Raw genomic sequence first — 15,287 nt, 5'->3', positions numbered from 1 at the left:
TCCACCTCTATTCTCTAAAGCCTAAAATCTAATTTTCTTGTAGCCTTGTCATCAACCTTATTTCCAACCGTTTCTTGTAGAAGTCCTCCAAGTAGCCTTCCATTCTTCAGGCCAAGATTCCCAAAATGTAAAAGGTGTAATTTCCTCCTTTACTCCCCTCTGAGTCTTCTTATTTCTTCACCTTTTAGGCAAATGTTTCATTTCTCCAAAGAGCTAAAAAAAATTTACACTCTGAGTATACCTCAGCCATTGGTAATCAATCTTTCCTCCTAGTTTCTTATTATTGGTTCTTGAGTACCTTTTAAGATACATATATTCACTGACCCCAAATAAATTTAAGTATTCTTTTTAAATATATATATATATATATATATATATATATATATATATATATATATATATATATATATATTTATTTTTTAGTTATAGGTAGACACACTATCTTCATTTTTATTTTTACGTGGTACTGAGGATCAAACCCAGTCCTCCATGCATGGTAGACAAGCGCTCTACCTCTGAGCCACAACCCCAGCCCAATCTAAGTATTCTTAATAGGAAACTGTACCTGACAAATTGAGATTGGAATTTGGGAATAAAGGGAGAGACAATGAGTCTCAAAGGAAGTGCCCATGAACTATTGAACTTCAGGAAACACCCACGAACCATTCAAATGCAGAAAGTGCTCACGAACAGTTCCAACTCCTGAGTGACTCAGTTCATGCCCTTGATCTATGCTTTTGACTCATGACCTCATCTGCAAAATAACATGAGGGTGATGAGCAAGTTCAGAGAAAACTGGCACAAAACTGTGTTACTCCACCCTGGCTCCACCTCTAGTCTAGCCCTTAGCAATCTTCCCTTTACAACTATTAAAACCCACACCAAAGGGTTGCTGTCGCTCCTTCTGGAGAAGGCCTGCATTCTCCCTCGAATGGGTATTCCTTGCCTTACACGAAGGCATCTTTCTCTTGAGAAAGCCCCATTCTCTCTTGAATTGGTGTCTATTTTCCCAAATAAATCTGTCTATGTCTTTAACTGGTGAGGACTGAAATTCTTTTCTCTTGCACATGCCAAGAACCCTACCAGTCCTATGTCAAGGTCCCCCTTCTCTCCAGGAATTCCTGGGACCCTTCTTCAGAGCATCTCTTCTCCCATGACAAAATGTTTATATCCAAAATTCTTTTTGGTAATTATCTTTTTCTCTTAGATATTATTTAATCACAAACATCTTCGGTGTCTACAATGTACCAGGAAATCTTTACAGGGGAAATTACAGTTCTGAAGCAAGAACTTTCTCATGAGGCTTTTTCATCACTTCATTGGTCTATGTTACTTCCAGCTGTACCTAATACACTTCCAAAAGCAGCAGATTGCCAGTACTTCTCCAGAATCAATGAAAGAGTCTACCACAGTGGCTCCTAATCCTGGCTGCTCATTAGAATCATATAGGGAGCTTCAAAAATAGACCATGGCAGGAATTCTATTCCAAGAAATTTTGATTAAGTTGACTTAGACTGGGACCTGGCTATGGTTTGTTTGTCTGTAGTTGAATAGATTTTATTTTTATAACAGTTTTAGAATTACTGAAAAACTGAGGGGATAGTACAAAGGGTTTCCCTATACTGTATACCCAGTTCATTATTAATCTCTTTCATTGGTGTAATACAGTGTCATCACTGATAATTAATAATATGTTATTATTAACTAAAATCCATCATTTATACAGATTTTCTTAGTTTTTACATAATGTAATTTTTCTATTCCAGGGTCTTATCAAGGAGACCATATGACAACTAGCTGTTATGTTTCCAAGATTTTTCTTGGCTCTCATAGTTTCTCAGACCTTCCTTCTTTTTTGATGACTTTGGCAGTTTTGAGAAGTACAGATCTGGTATTTTATAGAATGTCCTTCACCTGGGATTTATCCAATGTTTCTGCCATGATTAGACTGAGTGTTTTAGAGAGCAAGACCATGGAGATAGAGTGACATTTTTGTGAAATTGTTTCCAGGGCATATACTATCAACGTGACTCAATGTTGCTGATGTCAACTAACCTTGATCAGCCTGTAATAGTCTGCAGTTAGGTCTTTCATCTGTAAAGTTATTGTCTGCCCTTCCCCCTTTCCATACTGTACTCTGAAAGGAAGTCACTATAAAGCTCATGAGGAGATACAGTCCACATGATTTTTTAAAAATATTATAAAAATTTAAATTGTTCTAGGATCTTGTTTTAGGATCTAGTTAAGCTACTTGGAAAGAGTTTTATCATTTTGGGTCTAGATCTTACTTTCCTTTCATAATATTTAACTTAAAAATTTTTAATTGTAGTAAATATATGCAACATAGAATTCTACTATCTTTTTTAATATTTTGTTTTAGTTGTAGTTGGATACAATACCTTTATTTTATTGTTATGTGGTGTTGAGGATCGAACCCAGTGCCCTACATGTGCTAGGTTAGCACTCTACCCTCAGCCGCAGAATGCTACTATCTTAACCTCTTTGTGTGTGTGTGTGGGGGGTGGTTACTGGAGTTTGAAAACACAGTTGCTTTACCACTTTGTTACATCCCCAATCTATCTTAATTTTTATTTTGAGACAGGGTCTCACTAAATTGCTGAGGCTAGCCTCAAACTTGTGATCCATCTGCCTCAGCTTCCTGAGTTGCTGGGATTGCAGGCGTGTGCCAGAATGTCAGATGTCTTAACCATTATTAGGCAAACAGGTCAGTAATATTAAGAACATTTAGATTGCCTTGCAAAACCAATCTCCAGAACTCTTTCTCTCTTGCAAAACTGAAACTTTATGCTCATCAGTGAGTCCCCATTCTCCTTCCCAGTCCCTGCTAATCATCCTTCTACTTTTAATCTCTATGAATTTGACTACTCTTTCATTTTTAAACTATCTTTAAATAAGGTAAAGTATATATTCCTCCCCACTCCAGCCACTTTCTTTAAATCTCCTCTAGTCTTTTGTGATTAGAATGTTCACCATCCTTGAGAAGTTCTTATCGGTAGGGTAGCACACCCATCCTCACCTCTAGCCCCAGGTAACACTGAAGTTTGGAAATACTTGTTGGCTGCACTGTTCACAGAGGTAGAATTCTCTGGTAATTTTGTAGCAAGTTTTCCTCAGCCTCCTGAGTAGGTGGAATTACAAGGAATATGCCATTACACCCAGCTGTTGCTGAAATACTTAGAATGCTTGGTTTTATTCACTGCTTTTCCATTATAATATATAACTTAATGAGGATGAGAAGAAATAGAAGTGAAATAGACTTATTTAACATTTTGAAAGTATAATACTGAAATTGTGAGCCTACTTTCATTCATGTTTGAAATTAAGGCAACACCATATATGAAAAAAAATTAGAAAACAAAAAGCAATGATGAGCAAGATGCAATTATTTGTACATTTTATCATTCATTTACAATTAAGCACCTGATACTATGTCTATACTCAATGTTGGAAAGAGAGATTTAAAAAATGAAGATTCATGGTCTTACCTTTTAGGTGCTCACAATATAGTGCGGAACAAAAAACAGTTTACAAAGAAAAATTAAATGTAAAAAAAGCAATATAAGTAAGGTATAATAGCATTACAAAGAAGAAGAGGAACCACTTCAATTGTGTGAAAGTAAAAAAAAAATCTTGGTGGTAGAAAGACAATTTTAACAATATCTCTAACACAGATGAGATTTGTGTTCTGACCAAAAGATCTGACAAGAACAGATCACAATTTCAGAGGTCTCAGACCATAGACTATGTGGCAGAAGAAAGCAGCTGAGAACATGACAGCAGGAAGCAGAGAGATACTAAGCTCAGTTCTCAAAATATATACCCCAAAGGCATGTCCTCAATGACCCACCTCCTCCAGCCACCCCTTACCTGCCTACAGTCACCACTCATCTAATCCCTATCAGGTGATTAATTCATTGATTAGGTTAAGAGCCATAATCCAATCATTTCGCCTCTAAACTTTCTTGCATTGTCTCACACTTGAGGTTTTGGGGGACACCTTTTATCTATACCATAAAAAAGTCTGAAGGCTTTCTGTGGCTGAAGCTCTGGCTAGTTTTGTGACTCCTACTGGCTCTATATCAAGGAAACAAACTTAGTATCTATATCCTCAGTTTCTTTTTTGGTTATTGGAATTCATACCTAACCTAACTGTAAATTTGCTTCGGTAAAATGAGATAAGCGTCAGAACATACTGCCTAGCACATAATTTGGACTCAATGAATATTCATTTCCCTCATTTTCTACCTAGTTTAAATTTTAAAATATAAATTTTTATTACTGTTAATACAGTTTAAGTTAATTAATACCCACATATTTTATTTTAGTATTTTTTCATGGTGCTAAAGTCTGTGACACAAAAGGCAAAATTATTTTACATGTGCACTTCAGAGAATAAATTTACAATCAGGAAATTAACAGTTAATTTGGGTTTTCAAGGTAGTCTGATTTTATTCATTTAGCCAATATTTACTGAGCCCCTGCATGGGTCTGTGACTATGAAAGGAAATGCAAAAAATAAATGAAACTCAATCCTCCTCTCTAGGAGTTCAAGGTCAAGAATAAGAGATAAATCATTATATAGATCATCAAAAGGGCTTACAGTAAGTATTAGCAACTTGTAGTGTATGGAAGCACAAAATAATTTGTAATTAGCTGAATTTACAAATGTAAGAAAAAGCTTTACAAGGAAACAATACCTTTATTTTTTTAATAAATTTATTTTGTTTATTTATTTTTATGTGGTGCTGAGGATCAAACCCAGTGCCTCACATGTGAGAGGCAAGCTCTCTACCACTGAGTCACACCTCCAGCCCATACCTTTATTTTATATATATATATATATATATATATATATATATATATATATATATATTTTAGATGTTGGTAGCATGTGGTGCTGAGAATTGAACACAGGGGCTCACACATGCTAGGCAAGTGCTCTACCACTGAGCCACAACTCCAGCCCCAAAATAATACCTTTAGATGAGTTTTGAAGTATTAGTTTTAGTTCATTATTACACAAGGTAGAAGAAGAATATATCAGACAGTAGAAGTAGTATGTAAAGATATAAAGAAATGAAGAATTACATTAGGCTGCATTTAGCTGAAAATACCAATAGGGGTTTAAACAAAGTTTAGGCTTATGTTTGTCCTGTACTAAGAAATCTAGGGATAGGTATTAGCATTGATTTAGTAGCTCAAGGATATCAGGATACAAATCTTTGGGATTCTTTTGACCTATCCCTTAGGATCTCAAGGTGCTTATTTCAACTACAGAACACTAAATAAAGAAATTGAAGATGTTATAAGATGGAAAGATCTCTCATGCTCTTGGATAGGCATACTACCTCAAGTGCCATACAGATTCAATGTGATTCCAATTAAAATCCCAATGTCATTTCTTATAGAAATAGAAAAGGCAATTATGAAATTCATTTGGAAAAGTAAGAGACCTAGAATAGCCAGAGCAATCCTTAGCAAAAAGAGTGAAGCAGGAGACATCACAATACCAGACCTTAAATTATACCACAAAGCTATAATAACAAAAGCTGCATGGTATTGGCACCAAAATACACATGTAGACCCATGGTAGACCAATAGAAAACAAAGAGATAAATCCACATAAATACAGTTGTCTCATACTAGACAAAGGTGCCAAAAACATATATTGGAGAAAAGATGGCCTCTTCAACAAATGGTGCTGGGAAAACTGGAAATCCATATGCAGCAAAATGAAACTAAACCCCTATCTCTCACCATGCAAAATAAAAACTCAACTCAAAGTGGATCAAGGACCTAGGCATTAGACCAGAGACTCTACACCTAATAGAAGAAAAAGTAGGACCAAATCACCATCCATGTCGAATTAGGTTCCAACTTCCTTCCTTAACAAGACTCCTAAAGCACAAGAAATCAAGAAGCAATAAATGCAATGGATTCAAACTCAAAAGCTTCTTCTCATTAAAAAAAAATAAATGAGGTGCCGCAGTCTCTGGCTGGGCACAAATCACGAGTCTCCACACAGCTTGTAGATTCAAACAACAATTCTTTATTCCCGAACTCACACCGGCCGTCTACAAACACGTTCTGGGGGAATCCACGTTCTCTGCCCAAATCCACTCTCTCCCAAATCCACTACTCTGCCCAAATTCACTCCACATGGGCTTCTGTCTCCCAAAATATACTGTCTGACCCTAAGCACTCAAGAGGAACTCAGCAGCAGGATACGCCCTATTCTAAAGGGGGAATACCCTAATCTCCTATTATGCTAAACTGCCCTATTCTAAAGGGGGAACACCCTAATCTATTATGCTAAACCGCCCTATTCTAAAGGGGGAACACCCTAAACACGGATCCTGCCCTGGTCCTTGAGCAAGGTCACCTTTCAGAAGTCCTTCCACTAGACAGCATGGGAGTAAGCTGGCAAGGAGATTGTCATACCTACTTGGCTGATGGCTCCCAGCAATGAGGTAAAGAAAGAGCCTACATCTTGGGAGCAAATTTTTGCCACATGCACATCGATAGAGCACTAATCTTTAAGATATATAAAGAACTCAAAAAACACCAAAAAAAAAAAAAAAAGAATCCAAATCTTTACCACATGTACCTCTGATAAAGCATTAATCTCTAGAATATATATAGAACTCAAAAAACTTAATACCAAAAAAAGCCCAATCAATAAATAGGCTAAGGAGCTGAACAGACACTTCTCAGTATATAATTGATCAATAAATATATGAAGAATGTTAAACATCTCTAGTAATTAGAGAAATACAAATCAAAACTACTTTAAGATTTTATCTCACTCCAGTCAGAATGGCAGCTATCAAGAATACAAGCAACAATAAATGTTGGTGAGGATGTGGAGGAAAAGGCACACTCATACATTGCTGATGGGACTGCAAATTGTTGACAACCACGCTGGAAAGCAGAATGGAGTTTCCTTAGAACACTTGGAATGGAACCACCATTTGACCCAGCTATCCTTCTCATCGGTCTATACCCAAAGGACTTAAAAACAGCATACTACAGTAATGCAGCCACTTCAATGTTTATAGCAGCACAATTCACAATAGGTAAATGGTAGAACCAACCTAGATGCTCTTCAATAGATGGATGGATGAGTAGGTAACTCATTTTACCTTGTTACTCCAACAATTATGGACATCTCAGTTGTCCTAACATAGTCTAGCACCACTACAGGCATGGTCAGAACAGCTGCTTAAATAGACCACTAAGGACCTGTAACTGTAAGTGATCCAGTTGGAAGAGTTCTGTCCATAAGTTGTTGAATTTACCTTGTTACTCCAACAATTATGGTAACTCATTTTACCTTGTTACTCCAACAATTATGGACATCTCAGTTGTCCTAACATAGTCTAGCACCACTACAGGCATGGTCAGAACAGCTGCTTAAATAGACCACTAAGGACCTGTAACTGTAATTGATCCAGTTGGAAGAGTTCTGTCCATAAGTTGTTGAATTTATGGGCTGTTTTAGTTTGTATAGTAAATTAATAGATTGACAAATAACCAAGTGATATAAGGATAATTAAATAAGAATAAAAAGCCAAAAAGGAAAAGGAGAAGAAAAACAAGATGCATTTGCAAAGAACTTTGCCAAAAGTTATCATCTTAATTGTTGTAAACACACACACACACACACACACACACACACACACACACAATAGATGAATGGATAAAGAAACTGAGGTATATATACATAATGAAATATTAGTCAGCATTAAAAGAGAATAAAATTATGGCATTTGCTGGTAAATGGATGGAGTTGGAGAATATCATACTAAGCAAAATAAGCCAATTCCCCAAAACCTGAAGCCAAATGTTTTCTCTGATAAGTGGATGCTAATCCATAATGGGGGTGGATGGGATGAGTGGAGGATCTTTGGATGGGGCATAGGTGGCAGGGAGGGAGCAAGGTGTAGGAAAGATGATGGAATGAGACTGACATCATTATCCTCAGTACATGTATGATTGCACAATTGGTGTAACTCCATGTACAACCAGAGAAGTGAAAAATTCTGCTACAAATGGTGTAGCTGGATAATGGAATTGTGAGGATTGTTGGGGGGGGGAAAGGCTCAAGATACAAACAGAACTGAGCCAAGGGGGGAAAAATTAAGCCACTTTTTTTGTGGGAAGATATATTAAGAATTTTAAGATGGAATATCAGGAACATTTGTGTGGTTGCAGTCATGGCACTAGGAAAAGAAGCTCCTTATTTCCATTACATTTCGGGCCAATTGATCAGAGAAACTTTCAAGTCCTAAAAATGTAGCCAAGGTTCCAGAAGGAAATGAGTAGTGTATTACATAGGCTACACAAGACCCATTTTATTCCATGCCTTATTTGTGATGAAAATCACCATCACTGTATCTTATCCTTTACTTCTTTTTTTCCTTTTCTTCTACTCCTTTTTGCTTTGAATTTACACCATATGCATTGTTATGGCTTAGCACCTGTGTTAATACTGAAATCATTGGATTATGAGAACTGTTACCTAATCGGTCCATCCTTGGTGGAATGCACTGAGTAGTAACTGTAGGCAGGTGGGGCAAGGCTGAAGGCGGTGGGTCACTGGTTGCATGCCCTGGAAGAGTCCATCTTTTCTGCAGTCCCTTCCCCTTTTTCTGTTTCCTGTCCATCGTGTCCTGAGCAGCTTCCCTCTGCCATGCCCTTCCCCCATGACATGTTGCCTCACATTGGGACCACAGCAGTGGAGTCCACTGACCATGGACTGAATCTCCAAAACTGTGAGCCAAAATAAACTTTTCTTCCTCTAAGTTGTTCCTGTCAGGTATTTTGGTCACAGTGAGGCAAAGCTGACACATGTGTCCTAGGGACTCCATTTCTTCTCCCTCTTAAAATATTCCACACGCCTAACTAAAAGCCAGGTGGAGTCATTTCTAGGCTCCAGGTTTCTGAGACAATAAGGCTTTCATATTTATTAAAGTTTTTGCCATTCTATCATATTCCTTTTAAATCCTTTTAAATTGTCTTACTGAAATGATATTTAATAAGTTTTAACATCAAATAATATTTTAAAACTTAGGAAGAGTTGCATCAGTCCTCTGTGCCATCCCTCCTCCTCTTTGGTTTTCATTCCCCGAGGTCAGATATTTAGAATTGACTTCTTTCTCCTAAAAATAGATCTATGTATGTCTAGCTAAAATGCCTTTATAATTATTTCTAGGTTTTAATCTACAGGCATTGAAAAATGTCTTCTACAAAGCAAAGCCAAAATTTAGAACTCATGAACTCTTCCTCCAATGTACAGACAAATTTTACCTCCTCTTGAGTTATATACATAACAATCTTTATCAAATCATCATTTAATGTTTACATCAAAACAAACATGTATTTACTGCTACTGAACTATACACTTAAAAATGGCTAAAATGGCAAATCTTATGTATATTTTGCTACAAATGTTTTTGGTTTGTTTTATCACAATTTTAAAACCAAATCTGCCAAAAATGATAATATTATTCACAAGTATTTAATTTCCTGAACTAAATTTCAATTCTAGTACAACTTTTATTTTTTCTAAAGTCAGTAATCACCTTGGTCTTTGTTTTTGTTTTCATATTGACTTAGTTTTTATGGAACTGATCCAAACCTTCCACTAAAGCTATAAAACTTTAGTCAATACAGTCCAAAACATCATTTCCTTTATTCATTTTGACAACACCACTTTTGATATCCTCCATAGTTCTGGTCCATTGAAGTGAAATTTTCACTCTGATCTTACTTCACTTTCTCTCCTATGTTGGATCTCTTGCTTCCTGAATTCCAATATTTTTTCTTGCTTTAATTCTTTTTCTAAAATATTTTTAGTTGTAGATGGATACAATACCATTATTTTATTTATTTTTATGTAGTTCTAAGGATGGAACCTAGTGCTTCACATGTGCTAGGCAAGTGCTCTACTGTTGAGCCACTGAGCCACAACCCCAGCCCTGATATTCCTATTTTTCTTTTCTTTTCTTTTTTTTTTTTTTGTACTAGAGATTTTACCCAGGAGCACTCTACCACTGAGTCACTTCCCAAGCCCTTTTAATTTTATTTTTATTTTGAGACAGGGTCTTGCAAAGTTGCTTAGGGCATTGCTAAATTGTGAAGGATGGTTTGAACTTGCAGTTCTCCTGTTTCAGCCTCCAAAGTCACTGGGATTACAGGTGTGCACCATGGTGCCCAACTCTGATATTTTTTTATCTGACTCAGAGAAGATTTTACAATAAGAATGTAATTTTCTTGACCTCTCTCTCTGTAATATTATTTAACAGGGAAAACCAACTCATAGGAAGACTAGAACTGACACCATACCCAGAGATCAAACTTTGTCCCAAGCATGGTCTGTTCTTCAGGCCCATGCATCTCCCCTAAAAATTATTTACTCTCCCTCCCCTCAAGAAAACCTTTCCTCTTATTTCTTTCTATAACTCAAAATGCTTTTTAAGCTTCAACCATCTGGCACTTCTTTGAGTCCCACATTTTGTGTGGCTCCTGTGTGCATGCACATAAATAAATTTGTATGCCTTTTTTCCTGTTAATCTGTGTATTGTCAGATTATTTCAGCAGACTCAATTTTAGAAATTGCAAGGGCAGAGAGAAAGCTCCTTTCACCTAACAGCCAAAGATATATTTATTATTCCCTCACTTTATTGGTAGTGTGATTAAGTATAGAAGTATAAGATGAAATAACTTTCCCTCAGAATTTTCAAGGCTGTATTCTATGTTTAAGCTTCCAGAATTGCTGTTGACACACCTGCTTTATGATTCTTCAAACTATTTGGGGTGTGTGTGTGTGTGTGTGTGTGTGTGTTTTCTTGTCTTTCTAAGATTCCTTATTTATGTTTGGAATCTGAAATTTCACAATGATATGCCTTGATATGGGTCATGTTTTTTTATTTAGTGTGTTCATCATTTACTATGTTTGTGTTTTTTGTTTCATGTATGTGGTATTAGAGTTGAACCCAGGAGTGCTTTACTACTGAGCTCCATCCCCAGCCCCCCCATCTTTTCTTTTTTTTTTGAAACAGGGTCTTGCTAAACTGCTGAGACCAGCCTCAAACTCGTAATCCTGTGACTCAGTCTCCTGAATCACTGGGATTATAGATGTATACCACCTCACCCTGCAATGTTCTTTATGCTTTTTCAATTGCAAACTTGTATCCTATAGTTCTGTAAAAGTTAGGTTTTTCTGTGATCATTTCTTTACTGTATTTTATTTTTGTTCTTCGAACTTCTGTTATTCAGACTTTGGCTCTCTCAAATGATAATCTTTTTTTTTCTCTCTCTCTCTCATCTTTTCGTATTATTTTTTTGGGGGGGAAATGTTGAAACTTTATCTTCCAACTCTTTTATTGAGTTTTTCCATAGCTGTTTATTATCCATGTAGGTTTACTTTTGTTTTGGAGGAAGGAAATTCTTTTTTGTGCTGAAGTTATTAACTTTTTTGGTGGGATGGAGAGAGTACTGGGAATTGAACCCACAGGTGCTTTGCCACTAAGCTACATCTCCAATCCTTTTTCTTTTATATTTTGAGACAGAGTCTTGCTAAGTTGCTTAGGGCCTCAACAAGTTGCTCAGACTGGCCTTGAGCCTATGATCATCCTGTCTCACTTTCCCAAATTGCTGGAATTCAGGCATGTGCCACTATGTCCAGTACCAGCAGTTATCATTTTTTAAACTTTTTTTTTCCTCTAAGTATTGTTTGTGTGTTTTTTTTTTTTCTGGATTATTTTTCATTTGTTTGTTTTGGTCCCTACTTTATAATAGAGGCATTCCTCAAGTGTCTGATAATACTATCTTTTCATATTTAGCGAGTTACTAAAAAACTGATTTGATTAGTGCCTGTATCATTCCTAAAAGCAGGGGGCAGTAAAACACCATGTCCCTGAATGCCTCCTTTCTGCTCCCAAGACTTAGGTAAGTTAAGAGAACAATGAGAGCAATTTGGGGCCAGAAGGTCTAGAAACATATTGTCTAGTGGGACATTGACTTTTTCTTATGCACACTGGGAACCAGGACAGATTAGTGTGATCTGTAGAAAGCTGCTTTCTTGCATGTTTTCCAATACAGTTGCTCTTTGGAATGTTGGTCATACAGGCAAACTAAGCAAGCTAATGCTGATGATGTCACTGCTTCTGCAGCCTGACATATAAAACTCCTCTCTGAGTGGGAACGGGAATGGAACTGAGGCCACTGTGGAAAGAACTAGGTCATTCATGCAGCCAGCCACCACTGAATGAAACACTGTGAGGGAGAGGAGGCAGTGCTTGGCAAAGCATTGTGAAGGATGGAGGTACTATCAGCCTGTCACCATCTTCTTAGAGCAGTCTTCTCCCATAAACCATATGACCCTGTTGTCACTGGGCACTTTCTTTGGTCTGTCTCCAACATCTAGTGAAGCTTGCTCAACTGATGAGTCCTTTGTTGTAGAAGAAATAGGATCCAGTATCTAATTGCTGGTACTTATTTTAGACAGACAGTTTCATTAAAGAATAATCCTCTATTCTCTTATTTAAGGGATATAGACCTGACCACCAGCTGAATACATTGATATACACATTCACACACATACACCCATTCATATATATGTATATAAATACTTTTTTCCAAAGATAAGATTATATATAATGCCTTTTTTTAAATTTATTTTTCATCTAACTCTGTATCTAAGACATCTTCTCATGTCTATGCATAGGAATATTAAATGACTGCCTAGAATTTCATATTATATATTTATCATAATTTACTTATTTTCTAATTGATGGACATTTTAGGGTTTTTTTGTTTCCTAAAATGCCACCTAAAAAGATTATGTCTGTAGACTGGGCGCAGTGGCACACGCCTGTAATCCCAGTGGCTCTGGAGGCTGAGACAGAAGGATTGTGAGTTTAAAGACAGCCTCAACAATGGTGAGCCTAAGCAACTCAGTGAGACCCTATCTCTAAATAAAATACAAACTAGGGCTAATAAGGCTGAGGATGTGACTTAGTGGCTGAGTGCCCCTGAGTTCAATCCCCAATACCAAAAAAAAAAAAAGATTATGTCTATATCTTTTTGTACTTGTGCAAATTTCTAGAAGTGAATCAAAAGTTATGCATATTTTAAATTTTTATCAATATCACCTAATTACTTCCTAAATGGTTGTACCAATTCATAGTACCACCAATGGTGTGTAAGAGTGCTTGCTTGGATATAATCTTGAAAATTCTAAGTTTAATGTTTTCAACTTTGCCATTTTGACAGGATATTTAAAAATATATTTAGGCCCAGTTATGAAATACATTCATCAGTGAAGTTGAACAACTTGTATTATTTTTATTACATTTGCACATACTTTAATATGAACTTTTTCTCCAAATTATTTACCCATTTTTCTATTGGATAGTTTTTCTTTTATTGATTTGTCTGGTTTTCCTATACATTAAAGAAATTAATATTTTGCCCATTTTTTATTCTGGTGTTTTCTTTTAAACATTCTTCAGTTTGATTTCTTCCCAGTGGAAATCTAAATACATTTTTACTTTATGGCTTGGGTTTTACATAATACTTAGGCCTTCCTTACTCCAACATGATAAAAAAATATTCACTATTTTTACAGCAAATGCTATGGTTTCAGTAATCCCAACTACTTTAACCACATTTCATTTCATATTTTTTTTTGTTTCATTTTTGTTACCTTACTCTTAAATCTTCTTTGCCATTTGACATGTGTATTAAATTGCCAGTGCCCCAAACTGGTATGTTGCTTTAATAGTGTGACCAATTCTAAGTTTAGCAGAGGGATACTTTACTAACTCTTGGATGTCATAGGCCTATTAATATATTTAACTCTTACTGTTAGCTTTATAAAACCACTTGCTTTATACTGCTGACTCATAATCAGCTGGTGGTCCCAGGCTATCAAATTCATAAAACTAGAAATAATATCTAATATGTTGGATGACAGGAAAAGATTCAAAAAGATTCTGGAATTTTGAAACATTTGGCCAAAAAAGTGAAAATAAGCAAAATCATTTAAAAAAAAGTTTTGCATTTATGTTTACAAAAAAAGTACAAAATAGATTATTTCACTTAACATACAAACACTAACACAATTTAAATCACTGTAAACTTAATATTTTAACAATGTGAAATTGCTGCCAAAATTTTTAATGCATTTTTTTTTACAGGAAAAAAAATTAATGGCTGGCTATTAAAGCCTTTACCTCCTTCCCTGTGCCAAAGAGAGTTCTTTCCTGGCAACATCAGTTCCTTGGCCTCATTAAGAGATTGGTGGATTGGGTAAAAGAAAAAGGGTTTGATTAATCCCTTGGAAAAGTGGGAGAGTTGCACAAGGAAAAAGACAAATCCTGAAGATGGAGAGGAGTTACTGATAGGCAAAAACTGAAAAGACCTGGATGTCATCAGAGTGAATTAGGAAAGTTTATGAAGAGTGGACTAGGGATGTCATCAGAGTGCCTGCCCAGCTAGTGTGAGGCCAAGCAGAAAAAACAACAATAACAAAAACCAAGAGAAAGAAATTAGATTAGTTGTTGTATTCTAATAAGGTAGGCTTTTTATTTATTTTTCAATAACTCTATTGACATGAAATCAAAACTAACACAAAATTATTATACTTCTATGATATAAGTAGGTAAGCCAGTATTAAAAGTAAAACACATGAAATTTGAAGCCTTTCAGATTTTTACAAAAAGTTTTATTATGTTATGAAAATCAAGATGTGAATTGGAGAAGATTTCAAATAAGTTTGAAAGGGAGCAATTCTATATTCTATTTTTCCCCATATTTTTTAATTGGTGCATTATAGTTCCACTACTGATGGGACTTTTTACATATTCATACATGAATACAATACACTATATGACAATATAATTTGGCCAAAATCATTCCCCTGAACTTTTCCCCTTCCTCTAAACCTTCCACTCCTTAGTCTCTTTTATCTACTAATCTCCCTTGGATTTTGATGAGCTCTGTCCCCATCTTTTTTTTTTCCTCTCTGACTTTCAAATGTGAGAGAAAACATACCACTCTTAGCCTTCTAACTTTGACGTATTTTGCTTAGCATAACGGTCTCTAGTTCCATCTATTTTCCTGCAAGTGACATAATTTCTTGTTTCTTTTTTGCTGAATAAAACTTCATTGTGTGTGTGTGTGTGTGTGTGTGTGTGTGTGTGTGTTGCATTTTCCTTATCTATTCATCTGTTGATAGACACGTAAGTTGGTTCCATAGT

The sequence above is a fragment of the Callospermophilus lateralis genome, unplaced genomic scaffold (genome assembly GCF_048772815.1).
Source record: "Callospermophilus lateralis isolate mCalLat2 unplaced genomic scaffold, mCalLat2.hap1 Scaffold_127, whole genome shotgun sequence".
Classification (NCBI taxonomy): Eukaryota; Metazoa; Chordata; class Mammalia; order Rodentia; family Sciuridae; genus Callospermophilus; species Callospermophilus lateralis.
The sequence above is the reverse complement of the archived record's forward strand: the minus strand, read 5'-3'. Positions refer to the sequence as shown.